This window comes from Lolium rigidum, chromosome 6 (assembly GCF_022539505.1).
Source record: "Lolium rigidum isolate FL_2022 chromosome 6, APGP_CSIRO_Lrig_0.1, whole genome shotgun sequence".
In the NCBI taxonomy this organism is placed as follows: domain Eukaryota; kingdom Viridiplantae; phylum Streptophyta; class Magnoliopsida; order Poales; family Poaceae; genus Lolium; species Lolium rigidum.
This window is the reverse complement of record NC_061513.1, coordinates 197412409-197431219: the sequence shown is the minus strand read 5'-3', so window position 1 is coordinate 197431219 and position 18811 is coordinate 197412409.

Below are 18811 nucleotides of genomic sequence, written 5' to 3'. Positions count from 1 at the left end.
CGGAGCAGCCCAGCCTGCCTCCTTTCAGCCCACCGTTTCGGCCCACTTCCTTCTCCCTCTCTAGGCCCGATACCCCTTCGGCATCTTTCCATCCTCTCCCTCCTCGTCACGCACGAAAGCGACTGGAGCACGAGAAGGGCGTGAGCCTCCTTCCCTGCCGACGTCACCCTCCACCCACCACCGCGCGCACCTGCCCCCTCTCCCTTATCTCTTGCCACGGCCAACCCTAGCGCATCTCCTCTTCCCTCCTGCCGCCGCCACCCTCTTCTTCTCCTTTCTTTTCTTCTCTGCTGCAAACCACCGAACCCTCCTCACAGCTCCGCCGTGGTGCCGTCGCTCCGGCCGTCCCCTCGCCAAACCGACGCCACCAGGAGATGCGCCGTCCTCTTCTTCGTCCTCCCCTGCAAGGAATCGAGCCCCGATGCTCCCAGTCAACGCCAAGTTCGCCGTTTCTTCTTCATCTCCGGCGGTCGATTTCGTCGATTCCGGCGCCGTTCGGCCCCCTCTGGCCAAGCCGAGCTCACCGTCGAATTCCTGGTAACCGTGCGGTCCTGCGAGGCATGCTCTCCCCCTTCCTTTCTTCCTGTTTCCCCCGTTTAAACGTGAAGCCGACCGCCGCCGCTGCAGGTCCCGTCGCCGGCGCTGCTCCGGTGCCCCCCGCTCCAAGTCCGGCCACCATCTGGTTCACCGCTCCGAGGCGAACCCGGCGCCCCCTTCCTCGCTTCCTGGGGCGCCCTCCATCGGCCGCGCCGCACTCGTCTGCCGCGGTGACCACGCCCTTGGGAACGCGAGCGGCATCCCCCTTCCCCGTCGAACAGCTTCTGTGCGTGCACGCACGCTTCGCCACGCTGGCAGCCACGTGGCCAGCGGGCCCATCCGTCAGCGTCAGGGCTAGCCAACCCCCGCGGTGAGAAAAGATCTTCAGATCTAGATCTGTTCTGTTTTGCATGGAGCCCCCTGGAACGTTTTCTTCATCAACCCGAGGTCCCTGCTCATGTCGGTTTTCTCAAAACACCCCTGCAGGTTTTGTTATCCACCCGCAGTCCAGTCAGCATCCGCGTCAGCTTCTTGGTCCCATCTGTCAGCCACCGTGGCTAGCTTCCTCTTGGTGAGAAAAGCCCCGACCCTTTTCTGTTTTACTGAAAATTCCAGAAAATGTGTAAATCTCGTATAAATCATATCTCCTAAACCGTAACTCGAAATAAAAAATGTTATATATGAAAATTGATCAGAAAAATGTGCTGAACATGAATATGATATCCATTCATCTGTTTGCATTCCGCATCATGTCGTTCCGTGATAGTTTGTGCATGTCACCTCGCATATATGCGGAGTATTTTGGATTTCCAACTATGGGTTTCCCCGCTCCGTTTAACTTTGAAGTAGATCACCCCTGCCATGTTATGCCATGCTATACAACACTTAACTTTGCCGGTAGAAAATGCAACTCCAACCTAATTTGCTTGTCCGGGGTTTCGACTCCGATTAAATTGGATAAGTTGCACCGCATCATATTTGCCATGCCATGCATATCATCTTGATCATGCTGGATCTTCTTTATCCGTAGTAGTAAGACTTGCATACGTTGTGTGTTCCAGCATTTGCTTCTTCCCGGATAGGATCACGAAGTGGTGATGTGAGATACGACGAGTTCTCCGACAAGTTCTTCTGCAGCTTTTCACAGGCGAGCCCTCTCTCTTCACCTATTTTACTCTCTCCCTCGCACTGCTATCCTTATGTTGCGATTCTGTATCGAGTCACGTGTCCTATTCCACTTGTTTACCATAATAATCCTATATATATCATTCCTTACCCATAGCCGTTGCTTGATGTTTGAGCCTTGCGAGTCGTAGACGTGTTTAGGCTCTGTTGTTATCTCGATCTGATATCGGGATATGTTGGGTTGTTGGGAGGTTATCACATGCTATATCAGTTGTTGGAGATACACATGCTCTATTTAATTGTTAACAACTAAAATTGTAAGCAGAGGCATCTGCGAGCCCCTTTGCGAAAGCATCGGAACTTTGACTTGCTAATGTCCCCTAGGACCCGAGTTCTTGTTATCTGTTCCGAGATTGAGCGCTCTACCCATGCGTGGGGACGATTATCAGGACCCCCTCACCCATTACCTTTTCTCAAGTTAGTTGAAAAGGGGGCCACAGCCTTGGTTTTATTTGGCGCATGCATGTTTATATATTGTTGCCTTCGGGTGTTTACTTCCTGTTGCCTTCGGATGTTTATTTCTGCATCGCATCTGCATAAATGCTAGACGACTTATCTAGTGCTTGGCCGTTAGTGCCCGCCTAGACGCCTACGCAACCTCGCGGGTCCGTCTCGGAGTACGGCCGGACTTCGTCACGGGTAGCTTAGTTGGGTGGCCCCCTAGACTTTCTTGTTGAAGCTGGGAACGGTCTTGTTGTGAGACATCGCCTGTAAGAAGCGGGTCGAGCATGCGTATGGTTACATTTGGGCAACCCCTGCAGGGTGTACATCTTATCGATAAGCCGTGTCCGCGGTTATGGACGACTTGGAATTGTATAGCTTGATCATAGAACAACTTACACCGTTATCTTGTTGCTAATAATCTGCTAATAATTTGCGTAGTAATATAACATTACTACAACCGATACCCAATAAAACTTGTCCACCGTTGAGTGCCTTTTACATTGCCTCTTCGCAATTGTTGGAGGGGATATGTGTAATCGGCTGGGTTATGTTTGTGTAGTATTTATCTGTTACCTTATGCGCTCTCTTATCTTCTCTTATTAGACGGATATTGTAGCGTGTCTCTATTGGTTATAGTTTTGCTGCCGCTAAACCTACCATATAGCCCCAGGCGATATATATTTATACTCGCTCGGCGAGCATAGCCATTTCTAGTCTCGCTAAGTACGTGCCGGAGTTCGTTCCTTGGTACTTACTCTCGCCTTTCCCCTTTCTCTTTTGCTTCCTCCCTTTTGTCGGCAACCGATGGCCCGACTTTGACAAGTACAAGATGAAGACGTTAGCAAGGTTACCCTTCCGGCTTGGCACGGGCAGGGTTATGGACGCCATCTGGTTATCTTCGGGACTCTTAGTCCAATTTGTATCTTGTCCGTACTCGGACGTATTCGATCTTCTGTATGACTTGGATCTTCGTATTGTATATTTGTATCTTGACTCGTTGGAGTCGTTGTTGTAATATATGTACCTTGTGGGCTCTATTGTAATCCTGTTGTAATGTTACCGCTCGTGTTAATTCCTCTGGCATCACGTGTGTGATTCGTCGCGCACGTCGTGTCGGAGGGCGTCTCGAATCGATATCGTGCGGATTTCGGCGCGATCGCTGGAATCCTCATGGTACCGGTTCCGGGGCGTCACAAGTTGGTATCAGAGCCTCAGGTTGACGGTACCCCACTAGTCCAGCCTGTAGGATAACCTTGCCAACGGACGTTGTGTCTAGTGCAAAAACTATTTTCTAAAATTCGTTGGATAGATCTGATTAGCTCTGATTTTTCTCCTTATCTATATTCTTTCTCATCTTACCTATGCGAGTTTTGAGTCTTCTCTCTTATCTGAGTTCCCCGAGTCTTAGGTTCCGACGTGGGTTGGACGATCTATGCCTTCACCTATTAGGACCGATCTCCGAAGTTTCTGACAGAAGAACATCACCGGCGGCTAACCTTCGTCTTCACCATTGATGTCATATATGCCTATCTAATCTTTCTACAATTCTTTGTTCCTTGGCTCCGTCGAATCTTCGCTGACAATGCTTGTCGATATCGTCAATCAGAATTCTGGGAGTTGGTTACACGATTCTCCTATTTATGTTCAGGGTTAATAGTTCGGGTGCGGGATGGATTGGCCCCCATACCGACTACTCTTACTATTCGCCCTTGTTACCTGAATTGGTGGATCTGTGTGACTGTTACTCCTTCCTTTGTTTTCTCCGGAGTCATCATCGTCATCGGAACAACGACTTCTTGTTGGTGGTGTCGACCACCCAAGCTGGAGCAAGACTTCTTGTTAGTGGTGTCGAGGAGATCGACACGTCGCCTGAAGACCCGATAGTTCACCTCTCTCCCCCGTACCTTGAGGTGGGATCTCGGGGCGCGATCCCTTGTTAGTGGTGTCGATTGTACCCCTAATAGATTTGCTTGTTCTTTTCGTTTATGCATCATCATGGCATATGCATCATATCATTCATGTTTTATCAAATAAAATAAAATTATTTTATAATCCCTAGCTATTTTATTTTCCCCCTCTCATATGGTTTTTTTATAATAAACCTCCTTGTCCTTTTTATTCAACAAAACCCTACCCCCTCTCTCTATTCTTTATTTTGCAATTAAGTGCTGCAACAAATAATTTTGAATAAATGTTGTTTAGTTTTGGATTACAAATAAAGTTATATTTGAAAACCTAATTTTGAAACTCTCTCTCTCTCACCTTTCTTCAAAATTCAAAAAACAGTTTTAAAATTCAATAGGAAAAGAAAACAGATTTTAAAATAAAAATAAAAACCTAACCTAACCCTAGCTAACGAGACGCAGCCCCTGGCCTACCTCTCTCCCTCTCTTCCCGAGCCCTCTCTCCTCCTTCTTCCCTCTAACCGGAGCAGCCCAGCCTGCCTCCTTTCAGCCCACCGTTTCGGCCCACTTCCTTCTCCCTCTCCAGGCCCGATACCCCTTCGGCATCTTTCCTTCCTCTCCCTCCTCGTCACGCACGAAAGCGACTGGAGCACGAGAAGGGCGTGAGCCTCCTTCCCTGCCGACATCACCCTCCACCCACCACCGCGCGCACCTGCCCCCTCTCCCTTATCTCTTGCCGTGGCCAACCCTAGCGCATCTCCTCTTCCCTCCTGCCGCCGCCACCCTCTTCTTCTCCTTTCTTTTCTTCTCTGCTGCAAACCACCGAACCCTCCTCACAGCTCCGCCGTGGTGCCGTCGCTCCGGCCGTCCCCTCGCCAAACCGACGCCACCAGGAGATGCGCCGTCCTCTTCTTCGTCCTCCCCTGCAAGGAATCGAGCCCCGATGCTCCCGAGTCAACGCCAAGTTCGCCGTTTCTTCTTCATCTCCGGCGGTCGATTTCGTCGATTCCGGCGCCGTTCGGCCCCCTCTGGCCAAGCCGAGCTCACCGTCGAATTCCTGGTAACCGTGCGGTCCTGCGAGGCATGCTCTCCCCCTTCCTTTCTTCCTGTTTCCCCCGTTTAAACGTGAAGCCGACCGCCGCCGCTGCAGGTCCCGTCGCCGGCGCTGCTCCGGTGCCCCCGCTCCAAGTCCGGCCACCATCTGGTTCACCGCTCCGAGGCGAACCCGGCGCCCCCTTCCTCGCTTCCTGGGGCGCCCTCCATCGGCCGCGCCGCACTCGTCTGCCGCGGTGACCACGCCCTTGGGAACGCAAGCGGCATCGCCCTTCCCCGTCGAACAGCTTCTGTGCGTGCACGCACGCTTCGCCACGCTAGCAGCCACGTGGCCAGCGGGCCCATCCGTCAGCGTCAGGGCTAGCCAACCCCCGCGGTGAGAAAAGATCTTCAGATCTAGATCTGTTCTGTTTTGCATGGAGCCCCCTGGAACTTTTTCTTCATCAACCCGAGGTCCCTGCTCATGTCGGTTTTCTCAAAACACCCCTGCAGGTTTTGTTATCCACCCGCAGTCCAGTCAGCATCCGCATCAGCTTCTTGGTCCCATCTGTCAGCCACCGTGGCTAGCTTCCTCTTGGTGAGAAAAGCCCCGACCCTTTCTGTTTTACTGAAAATTCCAGAAAATGTGTAAATCTCGTATAAATCATATCTCCTAAACCGTAACTCGAAATAAAAAATGTTATATATGAAAATTGATCAGAAAAATGTGCTGAACATGAATATGATATCCATTCATCTGTTTGCATTCCGCATCATGTCGTTCCGTGATAGTTTGTGCATGTCACCTCACATATATGCGGAGTATTTTGGATTTCCAACTATGGGTTTCCCCGCTCCGTTTAACTTTGAAGTAGATCACCCCTGCCATGTTATGCCATGCTATACGACACTTAACTTTGCCGGTAGAAAATGCAACTCCAACCTAATTTGCTTGTCCGGGGTTCCGACTCCGATTAAATTGGATAAGTTGCACCGCATCATATTTGCCATGCCATGCATATCATCTTGATCATGCTGGATCTTCTTTATCCGTAGTAGTAAGACTTGCATACGTTGTGTGTTCCAGCATTTGCTTCTTCCCGGATAGGATCACGAAGTGGTGATGTGAGATACGACGAGTTCTCCGACAAGTTCTTCTCGCAGCTTTTCACGAGCGAGCCCTCTCTCTTCACCTATTTTACTCTCTCCCTCGCACTGCTATCCTTATGTTGCGATTCTGTATCGAGTCACGTGTCCTATTCCACTTGTTTACCATAATAATCCTATATGTATCATTCCTTACCCATAGCCGTTGCTTGATGTTTGAGCCTTGCGAGTCGTAGGCGTGTTTAGGCTCTGTTGTTATCTCGATCTGATATCGGGATATGTTGGGTTGTTGGGAGGTTATCACATGCTATATCAGTTGTTGGAGATACACATGCTCTATTTAATTGTTAACAACTAAAATTGTAAGCAGAGGCATCTGCGAGCCCCTTTGCGAAAGCATCGGAACTTTGACTTGCTAATGTCCCCTAGGACCCGAGTTCTTGTTATCTGTTCCGAGATTGAGCGCTCTACCCATGCGTGGGGACGATTATCGGGACCCCCCTCACCCATTACCTTTTCTCAAGTTAGTTGAAAAGGGGGCCACAACCTTGGTTTTATTTGGCGCATGCATGTTTATATACTGTTGCCTTCGGGTGTTTACTTCCTGTTGCCTTCGGGTGGTTTATTTCTGTACTGCACTGCATAATTGCTAGACGACTTATCTAGTGCTTGGCCGTTAGTGCCCGCCTAGACGCCTACGCAACCTCTGGGTCCGTCTCGGAGTACGGCCGGACTTCGTCACGGGTAGCTTAGTTGGGTGGCCCCCCTAGACTTTCTTGTTGAGCTGGGAACGGTCTTGTTGTGAGACATCGCCCGTAAGAAGCGGGTCGAGCATGCGTATGGTTACATTTGGGCAACCCCTGCAGGGTGTACATCTTATCGATAAGCCGTGTCCGCGGTTATGGACGACTTGGAATTGTATAGCTTGATCATAGAACAACTTACACCGTTATCTTGTTGCTAATAATTTGCGTAGTAATATAACATTACTACAACCGATACCCAATAAAACTTGTCCACCGTTGAGTGCCTTTTACATTGCCTCTTCGCAATTGTTGGAGGGGATATGTGTAATCGGCTGGGTTATGTTTGTGTAGTATTTATCTGTTACCTTATGCGCTCTCTTATCTTCTCTTATTAGACGGATATTGTAGCGTGTCTCTATTGGTTATAGTTTTGCTGCCGCTAAACCTACCATATAGCCCCAGGCGATATATATTTATACTCGCTCGGCGAGCATAGCCATTTCTAGTCTCGCTAAGTACGTGCCGGAGTTCGTTCCTTGGTACTTACTCTCGCCTTTCCCCTTTCTCTTTTGCTTCCTCCCTTTTGTCGGCAACCGATGGCCCGACTTTGACAAGTACAAGATGAAGACGTTAGCAAGGTTACCCTTCCGGCTTGGCCTGGGCAGGGTTATGGACGCCACTGGTTATCTTCAGGACTCTTAGTCCAATTTGTATCTTGTCCGTACTCGGACGTATTCGATCTTCTGTATGACTTGGATCTTCGTATTGTATATTTGTATCTTGACTCGTTGGAGTCGTTGTTGTAATATATGTACCTTGTGGGCTCTATTGTAATCATGTTGTAATGTTACCGCTCGTGTTAATTCCTCTGGCATCACGTGTGTGATTCGTCGCGCACGTCGTGTCGGAGGGCGTCTCTGAATCGATATCGTGCGGATTTCGGCGGGATCGCTGGAATCCTCATGGTACCGGTTCCGGGGCGTCACAGGTTTCAAACATGGAAATTTAAAAAACCTCCCAAAAGCTTCATTTTGGAGTGACTAAGAAGTGGTTTAGCGGGTTCTCTCACCATTCATATGTTGGAGTGTTTGCCTTGCTCCTTCAATTTTCCACGTGCATATATATATATATATATATATATATATATATATATATATATATATATATATATATATATATATATATATATATGTAGGGTTGCACTATTACGCAACCGATGCTCGGAATATTATTCGAGCATTCACCGTGTCTTATAAGGGTCCGGTCCGGTTTAACAGGGCCCGAATACAACTCACCAACCGGAAAAAGAAAAATACCACCACTGCTTCTTCCCCGTAGGCCGTAGCACGCATCACCCACCATCCCCTTGCTCCCACCCAACCGCCCGCCGCCGGCGACCACGGCCGCCGCCGGCCACCTCCACGCGCGCTGCTGTCCCTCAACCTGAGCGCCGCCGTACCCCACGAGCCGCCGCCCCCGACCTAGCCCCCAGGCCGCCTCTCCTTCTTCCCCCGCCGCCGGCGCGGCCACGGACTTCCTCCGACACGCCGTCCCCAAGCGGCGCTGGACGCGGCCCCAATCCCGCTGCCGGAGCCGGCCCCAAGCGCGTTGTCCGCCCTGCTCTCCCTCCACGAATTCCATCCACCGGAAAGTTCCTCTTCCCCGCCCCGGATGCGCCGGTGGGCCTCTTCCGTCCAGATCTCGACCGCCCTCAAGGTACTCCCGACCGCCGGCGGGAAATCATCTGCACCAAGGTCTCCTCCGCCGCTTGGACGACCTGCCCTGCTCCCCACAGCTGCCGGCGGCGACCTCTCTCGCTCCCAACCGCTGCGGTGTTCGGGCATGCGAGGTCTCCTGCCACGGCCTCTCCTAGCTCCGGGTCGGCGGTATCCCGACCTCCTTGTACTACCTCCGGTCCGCACCGCCGGCCAACTTCACCGAGCGACGTGACCTCCTCCACAACCGCTCCTAACGGCGGTGACCTGGTGCCTTTTCTTCCGCTTTTGTTGAGATGCATCGTGTACTTGGTGAAGAATAAAACGATGAACTGGTCGTTATTACAAATTGTACTGCCTAGCTAGCTACCATATTGGAAGGTCTTCTAACATGTCTTGGGTATTTCTTCTCCTTTGTTTCCAATTTCTGCATGATAAAAACGTCAAAACCATCTGGTTGATAAAGAAGTGTTGTAGAATTGAGAAGTAAGAAGTGTTGTAGAATTGAGAAGTAAAAGGTGCATATGTATTGGAAGTAGAATGATAGTGGATACAAAAAAAAAGCCTCGTTCAGTAGGGGTTAGTGTTTTTTCTTTCGACTTGCATGAACAGCTGAGATTAGTGTAAAAAAAGGTTGTTTTGAAATTTCATTCAGTGCACTGGTGTGGATGATAAAATGTACTGCTGTATCTTTTGTTTGTGAACCCTTTACTGCTTGCAAATCAATGATATTAGATTATATAGTGGTAATTCAATGACCTGGGCAGTGCAAGCGTTAAAACTGTAGAAGTGCAAGTGTTCATATCGATAAGTTCAGATTTTGAATTGATTTCTTTGCCATGCTTTCCCTTTCACTATTTCTCAGTCCTATATTTTCTTTTCACTTACAACAATTTTATTGAGAGAATGTTAAGTCACATGGCAGGGAGAAATATAAGGCTCGGGGCAGGGAAGTACGTTAAAATGTTAAAGCGAAGTACAATCCGATTGGTTGTGTTCTGATTATTTCTATATTTGCCTTGCACAACATGAAAAAGAAATGAAAATAATAGCTCTCTTTCTTAATCCTGTAACTAATATCCTCACCCTGAACGCTATTTACTTTTTTCTCCATGTAGCTTTGCTCCTATGTTGTTCTTTATGGTTGAGAGCTTCACGAGAAAGAACTGAATTCACTACTCTCGGATTTCAGTTTTGGTCGTGTAATGGCCAGATTAGCATGACTCGGTTTGGTGCCTAATTGTGGAGGATCTGGAGTGCAGCTGCAGGTGTGCACATCGATGGGTGTGTTCAGGGACATAGACTTTCTCATCCATTGATACTTATGCACTCCAGCAGCAGTTTAATGTCAGTATGTTTTTTTTTCTGAACAGACAGTATGGTTTTGGAATGCTAGAATAATAGAATGCTTACCCAACTGACCACAGATAGTTCTGAACTATATAGGTTCTTGCTGTATGTGCCCAAATACTAAAACTTATATTTCCTTAACAAGTAAGGAACTACTTTTCAATATCTGTGTAAAAGATAGCTATTGTTCAGAGCTTCTTTAATGCTACAGAAGGAAGATCTTTTGCTGATAGCTCTTCTGTTAAAATGACTCAATGCTCTCTCTTTCTATTCATTTTATTGTGAATGTATGGGAAGATCAAATCGCTTGTTCCCAAAAGTACACCTATTGGATGTCAGCAGTACAACTGGTTGTAAATAAGTAAAGGAAACTCAAGCTAGTAAATTTAGTCTTCCCTTATGAACTACACCTAATTGGTCTCAGTTGTTCATGTTCGTTCGTTCCCCATGCGATTTGCAGTATAGTTTCTTCCTGTTCAGTTTTTACTTTTATTTCTGGAACTTGACGTGTGATTTGAAGTTCAGTTTCTTCATGTGATTTTGAACATGTTAAACAAAAAAAGTTCTATTTTCAAAAATGCTTGAGGAAGCACAATCGGCATTCTCTCTTCTTTTGATATGTTCGGCAGTACATGCCACCTCCCCTTCCCTCGAGCGCCGCTCTGCCAGCGGTATATGTTGTGCCCATGTGCTGCAGAAAGTTGAGTGAATTTGCTTAAATCTTTTGAGATGCAACAGGGAAGTGCAGATGCACCAGCTGAACAGTAAAAGATTCCGTTTCTGGGAAGTACATCCAATTTGGTTAAGTATCAACTATAAGTAGAAGTGCTGAAAGACGATCACTAGGAAGTACACTTAGTAACTAATAATTTGGTAGTACATCTGCTTGTATTTAGGCACTACACTCATAGTCCGTGTGTATACATTCAGCTTGGTAAGTTCAATTGGCTGAACGGAAGGAGGACGAAGTAATAGACTAGTGTTGACGTCAGAAACCCCCTGGCGGGCAGAGACGGGCAACACCGTAGAGCCGGAAACAACTAGGGCTGCGGCTGGCCCCAGTCCCTCAGAGCGACGGCCCGCAAAGCCTCCTGGTCGCACGCGCCGATGCCAACCGCAAGGGCGTGCCACCTGACCTATACCTGGTCAGGAAGGTGTGGATGATGCCTCGCTTAGTTTCCTGCAGGGCACACACGTAAACATTAAATACGAGCCTCGATCGGCTCTCAGGTTATCCTGTGAATCGGCTCAAAGAGCCGATCCACCCATGATTCAGACAAGGTGTCCGAATATATGGTGGTCCTGCTTGATCAAGGTAAAGCTAATGAGATCTACGACGATTTAGGGTTTTCACCGCATAATCGGATCATCCTACTCAGGATTGGGCCTCGCGCTCGCGCACGGTGACCGTAAGCCGATCCTAGACAGGGCCTAAAAACCAACACGAGGTTGATCCCCGGAACATCCGTTCTAGGACTAGCAAACGCCACCCTACACGCCGCTGGATCCTCCGACCCTTTGTAAGGCCTAACTATTGCGGATATTAAACTAATCCTTGATGAACAAGGAGCAACCGTAACGGATCAGATCTACTAAACTATGATCAAGCGGGGTGCCGCCCCTACACCTAAGATAGGTGTAAGGGCGGCTAGACATGCAAGGGTTGCACTACGAAAGCATGTAATATGAAGAACAATGCTAACCCTAACATGTCTAAGATAACTACGTTGCTCGCCATCAAAAAGGCTTCAGTACGAGCAACGCATGAACAACGTGGGCAGGCTTGTGCTGCCTAGATCGCAAGATGCGATCTAGGCAGCATGGTGCTTACCGGTAGAAACCCTCGAGACGAAGGGGTTGGCGATGCGCCGAGAATTGTTTGTGGTTGAACGTTGGTTGTTGTTTATTCCATAAACCCTAGATACATATTTATAGTCCAGCGGACTTTCTAACGTGGGCGTGCACCAAACCGTGCACGAGTAAGATTCTAACTTCTAAACTAAGATGCGATCTAATATGTTACAGATACACGGGCAATTAAGCCCAACTTGGTATAAAAGGCCGATTCACGTATTCCTTCTATGTATATATCTTCGAGTCCATCTTGAAAGCGGCCCATCTCCTGATTTAGCCAAAATCTGGTGATAACACATGCCCCCCTGGTTTTGGTAATGATAATTTCAAAACCACTCTGTTTTTCCTCCGAGGGGTCATGTCGTGGCAGAGCAGAACCGTCGCAGTATGCTTCATCATGACGACTTGCCTTCCCAACTTCTCTGCACGATTTGACAGTTTTGGCACCATGTCCTCGAAAACTGCTCGAAAATTGAATCCCCATCCCCTTTTATTTAACCGCATCGAACAGTTCTCCTCCTCATCCTCTGCGCATTAGCACCTCCAAAAAACCCTCCTCTGTCACCATGTCTACTTCCTCCTCTGCCTCGTCGGATCTTTCCACCCAGTCCTCTTCGTCTCGCGAGCCGACGCCGGAGCCGAACCCGGCGGAGGTCCACGCGGCCAACATTCGCCGCGCCATTGAGGCTGGGGAGGAGTCGAGCCATGACTTCTCCCTCTGGTCGGAGGATGACAAATCCTCGACGGATGGGGAGAGTGACCTCTGCTTCCTCGCCGACGGGGAACCGGAGGAGGAGAGCGATGACGATCGCTTCTCCTGGGACGACTTCACCACCTCCGAGGAGGTGAAGGAGGAGGAAGAGGAGGAGGACGACGACGACAGCTTCCCCGACGAGCCGCCGGCCAAGCGCCATTGCCCCTGGCCGGGGAACCTGAGTGATTTCGACGGCGACGACGACGACGACGACGAGGAAGATGAGGACAATGAAGGTCCTGCCGGCGGCCGTTGGAGCAGTGACGACGAGCCGGCCGGAAGCAGCGCCGACAGCGGTGACGACGGCGACGACGAGGGCAGCAACGGCCCCTAGATAGGATCTTAGCGTAGGGCCAGCAGTAGTAGACGGGGCAATGTATCCCCTAGTACTTCCTTTTGAGAGCAATCAGCTCTTCTATGTAAGAAATCTGGTTTATCAATGAAGAAATTCCCCAATTTGATTTTGCCGATTCCCTTCATGATGATTTAGCCGATTGTCCTTCGTACTGATTCTGCCGATCGTCAATCTGGTCAATGCCCAATAAGCCGATGGCATCGCATCGGTTTCTCACGATAAATTTCGAGATAGATCCATCCGGACCCAAACTCCCGGCCAAACAAGGCCAAGTCATAATCGCGCAAATCCTAGGACTTGTAAATGCAGACCTCATAGGATGGCATGTTAAACTTAGCGGCAACTCCTGAAATAATGTCCAGTCTCCTTATTAACTTTAAATTTCAGACATTCTTCTGCCGCATTATCCTCTCCAAATTCCGCTCCCTCAGCTCCGGCAGCTTCAGTCCACCGTCTCTCAAACGAGCTGTCATGAAGAGTGAGCCGATTTCGACAAAATCGGCTAAACCCCGAGGGCGAGCTGCCCCCCGAGCCTCAACCAAGGCGAGGAGTCAAAAAATGGACTAGTCTAATGGACCATCACCAGCTTCCAACTGTGGTGCCGCGTCTGCCGATTTTAACAAATCGTTTTCCCAGATCATTGACACTTCAGGGCGGGCTCAATCACGTCCAAGAGAGCTATCCTGCAGGGCCACCAGCCGATCACCTGTCTTCCGTTGGCAGTCGATACGGTGGATGATTACCCACAGCTCCATGGACACGGCTGACTTGCATGCCAACATTCCTCTGATAGTACTGGTGAACTGGCAACCTGGCGTCTTTGCGCACTTGTACTAAGGTTGATGACCGTGCATCGGCTCTGCATCACGAAACACCTCAAAAGGGATCAATAAACCTGATTATGAATCTAACCAGCCCATCTATCAGGCTGGCAATCTGGCTTCAGGCAGGTGTCTACGACAGAGCCCTGGGCTTGTCGCTGAATCGACTGGTATGCTGAAAACTGATAATTATGCAATACCGGCCCCATTCTTCAGACAAGTTGTGATGCAGAGCCAGCCGATTCCACCAAAATCGGCTTCCTGTAGCAAAGGATCCTTCAGGGCAAACTGCCCCCCGAGCCTCAGTCAGAGTGAGGGCAGCCGTGAGCCGACCAACTCAGCCATCCTTGGTTTCCAACTTATAGAGCAGGGCCAGCCGATCCCGACAGAATCGGGCCTCAAGAGCAGAGCATCTTCCGGGCGAGCTGCCCCCCCCGAGCTTCTTCAGTTCAATCCTTGCGCCTTGCTGATCAGATCGGCTCATTATCTTCGGCAGGCTGCAGCAACTTCCGGCAACCCCTGGAATTGATAGTTACTGAGTCGCGGTCCTTGAAGGGAAGACCCACTCCCTGCTCCATTGATTCTTAAGTCGATGTCTGCACATCGGCTATGCTTGAAAATTTTTGAATTTTCGGCCGATTTGTGTATCGGCCCCCATACTCCAATACCCATCATCAAAGGATGAGACGCTTCTACTGCATATCCTCGTGTTTTATCCACCTGGGTGCGCCCCGGAGCCGATTCTGTCAAGAGAATTGATGGTATCGACTCTGTTGGATAACATGTTGAACCCGAGCAGAATGGATGGTGAGGATAATTTTGGCCGATTGCTGGAATCGGCCTCCCGTTGCTTTCTCGGTGAAGGTTTTGTGATGTCCCTTCACAAATCTTTTGGGGCCGATCATAAGGATCGGTCTCGCCATGTTTATCCATTGACATTTGCTTTTGTTACACGGTCAGGCCGGTGGATAAAACCAGCCTAACCCCGTTCTTTGTCACGTCGATGCGCTCACAGTCGTCCAAATTTATACCTGAGAGTGGCTCTTGGCCTGATGTCTCCCAAATGTCCATGCCGGCTGTTGAAACCTCGACTGAATCATCTGCATGGACGACTTCTACTTCATCTCCATCCCACTGTATCAGGCATTGGTGCATCGTGGATGGAATGCAACAGTTGGCGTGGATCCAATCTCTCCCTAGTAGGACAACGTAGGTGCTCTTGCTGTCGACGATAAAGAACGTCGTAGGGACAGTTTTTCTTCCTACGGTCAGATCCACATTCAGAACACCTTGTGCGTCGGATGCTTGGCCGTTGAAATCACTCGGTGTTACGTTGGTCTTGATCGGATCCGAACCGGAGCGTCCCAACCGACGTAGCATGGAGTATGGCATGATGTTAATCGCCGCTCCGGTGTCCACCAACATTTTGTTGACAGGCTGCCCATTGATGTAGCCTCGCAAGTACAGGGCCTTCAGATGCCTGTAACTTCTTTCTTTTGGCTTCTCAAAGATGACCGGCCGTGGGCCGCAGTCTAATTGCGCCACAGGTGCTTCATGTAATCTTGGAGCACTAAACTCCGTTGGAAGAATGAAGACCATGTTTGTGCCAGCCGATGTATCATCATCGGCTTTCCTCTGCTTGGGGCGCCACTCTTTTCTTTGTGGCCGACCTTCTTCGTCCAGGGTTCGCCGAATTTTGGCGGCCAGATCAGGCCGTGCCTTTCTTAGCGTGCGTAGGTACAATCTTTCAGCTTCTTCCAACACACGCAGACGCTGAACCCTTCGCTTTTGGGAACGGCTGAGCCCGTCGGGGCACCACCTGGGCCGATGATATTTATCTTCTTCATCATCGTCCCCTAGTTCCTCGAGATCTTCCACTCGAGCGGACTCAGCGTGCTTGTTCCGAGGCGGGAGAGGCCCTAGACGCTTGAATACGGACACGTTAGCGGCATCCTTCTTCCTTTGCTTGCATTCTGGGCAGTTCTCGATTGTTGGCAATCGGCTCATTCCTGAGTCCCAGCAATGTTTGAAGAAAGGACAGTCCCAATGCCTATCCATGTCCTCCTACCCCCTTGACCTTCCTTCAGCGTGACGATTGTACCCGTCGTCGCTTCTATCATGTTGACGGTACCTCCTGACCTCTGCATCAGACCGACAATTTCTCTCATCATCTACGTCGTAGTGCCGACGTCGGTCGTACTGCTGCTCATATTTGTTGAGGAGGCGCTCGGAGAGCGGACGTTGATACCGCACGCTTCTTATTCCTTCCCCTGTCAGGTACCGCTTGTCATCATCTTGGGGCCGGTCGCGTGGATCGGCCTCCTCTTCATCCTTGCCACGGGAGTGGCTGCTTTCTGCTTCATCTTTGCCATGGCGGCTCGCAAGCCCGGCCATGTTGACACCAAAGGAGAACTCTGGCTGGCCTATGGAGTGGCTGAGATCCACCATGTTGATGCCAGGCGACGGACGTGAGTCTCTGCCGAGCTCGACATCGTGCGGCTGGGTCTTCTCAGAGGAGCCGATGAGGTCGGCTTCGAGGGTTGCCTTGATCTCGTCATATTTCCTTTTGAGGTCCTCGGGCAGATCCTCGTACTTCAGCGTCCTGGTGCGTTCTTCTGACGGGGCGGAAAGGTCCACTCCATCGAGCGCGCCTTCAGGTGTGAAACCCTTCCACCTGACGCCATGGGAGCGGGTTCGGTGGAAGGAGCCGATGAGCTCGGCTTCGAGGACCGCCTTGATTTCGTCATGCTTCTTCTTGAGGTCATCAGGCAGATCCTCGTACTTGACCGGAGTGCTTTCCGCCATCTCGGATGTAGATGGCGATGTGGTGGGTGTTGAAGGTTGTCCCACCGGGCGTGCCAGAATGTGTTGACGTCAGAAACCCCCTGGAGGGCAGAGACGGGCAACACCGTAGAGCCGGGAACAACTAGGGCTGCGGCTGGCCCCGGTCCCTCGGAGCGACGGCCCGCAAAGCCTCCTCGGTCGCACGCGCCGATGCCAACCGCAAGGGCGTGCCACCCGACCTATACCTGGTCGGGAAGGTGTGGATGATGCCTCGCTTAGTTTCTGCCGGGGCACACACGTAAACATTAAATACGAGCCTCGATCGGCTCTCGGGTTATCCCGTGAATCGGCTCAAAGAGCCGATCCACCCATGATTCAGACAAGGTGTCCGAATATATGGTGGTCCTGCTTGATCAAGGTAAAGCTAATGAGATCTACGACGATTTAGGGTTTTCACCGCATAATCGGATCATCCTACTCAGGATTGGGCCTCGCGCTCGCGCACGGTGACCGTAAGCCGATCCTAGTCAGGGCCTAAAAACCAACACGAGGTTGATCCCCGGAACATCCGTTCTAGGACTAGCAAACGCCACCCTACACGCCGCTGGATCCTCCGACCCTTTGTAAGGCCTAACTATTGCGGATATTAAACTAATCCTTGATGAACAAGGAGCAACCGTAACGGATCAGATCTACTAAACTATGATCAAGCGGGGTGCCGCCCCTACACCTAAGATAGGTGTAAGGGCGGCTAGACATGCAAGGGTTGCACTACGAAAGCATGTAATATGAAGAACAATGCTAACCCTAACATGTCTAAGATAACTACGTTGCTCGCCATCAAAAAGGCTTCGATACGAGCAACGCATGAACAACGTGGGCAGGCTTGTGCTGCCTAGATCGCAAGATGCGATCTAGGCAGCATGGTGCTTACCGGTAGAAACCCTCGAGACGAAGGGGTTGGCGATGCGCCGAGATTTGTTTGTGGTTGAACGTTGGTTGTTGTTTATTCCATAAACCCTAGATACATATTTATAGTCCAAGTGGACTTTCTAACGTGGGCGTGCACCAAACCGTGCACGAGTAAGATTCTAACTTCTAAACTAAGATGCGATCTAATATGTTACAGATACACGAGCAATTAAGCCCAACTTGGTATAAAAGGCCGATTCACGTATTCCTTCTATGTATATATCTTCGAGTCCATCTTGAAAGCGGCCCATCTCCTGATTTAGCCAAAATCTGGTGATAACAACTAGTAAGCCTGCATAGTTTAGAAATCAAACATAGTAAGCCTGCATTTTGTAATACTTATGAAGTAGTGTTTGATGAACCTCTTGTCTCTTTTATATTTTCATTTCTGAGAAACACTTGCCCACTCAAATCTACTAAATATGTTGGTTTTGCATCAGCTGGCTTCAGCAAGTTCACTCAAATCTGCTCAACCAGAGGGACATGATCTTTCAAAATAAGCAATTCAACTAACCCTAGATACACATCTTCTCGGGTACTCCTTGGCTGCTAGCGCGGCAACGTGCTGATGCTAATGGGGTCCAGCGCTCTACTCTAGGAGCACATGGGCCGGCGACGCGCCGGGCTAGCAGGAGCATGGGGGCCGGCGACGTGGGCGATGCGGTCGGCAAGCAGGAGCATGGCTAGCCGACAAGTTGCTGCTGCTGGCGCCGAGAGAGCAGGGCAAGATGTTTGACAGTTTGAAGTGAAGGCTTTCATCTAAAATGCCTAGATGTTCTATGCATGTTCTGGTGATTGTAGCTCTTAATGAGATGATCTTGTGAACTGGAAGTTTGACTGCTGCTGTACGTATTTGTTTATGTAGATTCACACTGGCTTATGTATCACAAGCTGAACGAACTAGCTGACTACTTAGACAAACTGACCGAACGAACGAGCCACCTGATCCTGTGATATTTTGGATCAGTAATATAATTACTATGTAGTGCAAACCTTCCAGCGCGAGCTGCACTGATCGAAACTTTCCAGCGCTAGTCGGTTAATGTTGCCTCCCAAGGAGAGCAGTATATATTCGTCTGTATTTGTATTTCCGTGTGAACCCATATGTTCAATCTTATGTTTGTGAGAAGTTTCTGTTATTTGCCTTCAACAATGAATGTTGAATTTCTTTTGTTAGATAATTCATGTTTCCGATCATTGATCCCCAAAGCTGCAGTCTCTCTTTTTTGGATGAAGTTGCAGTTTGTTGAT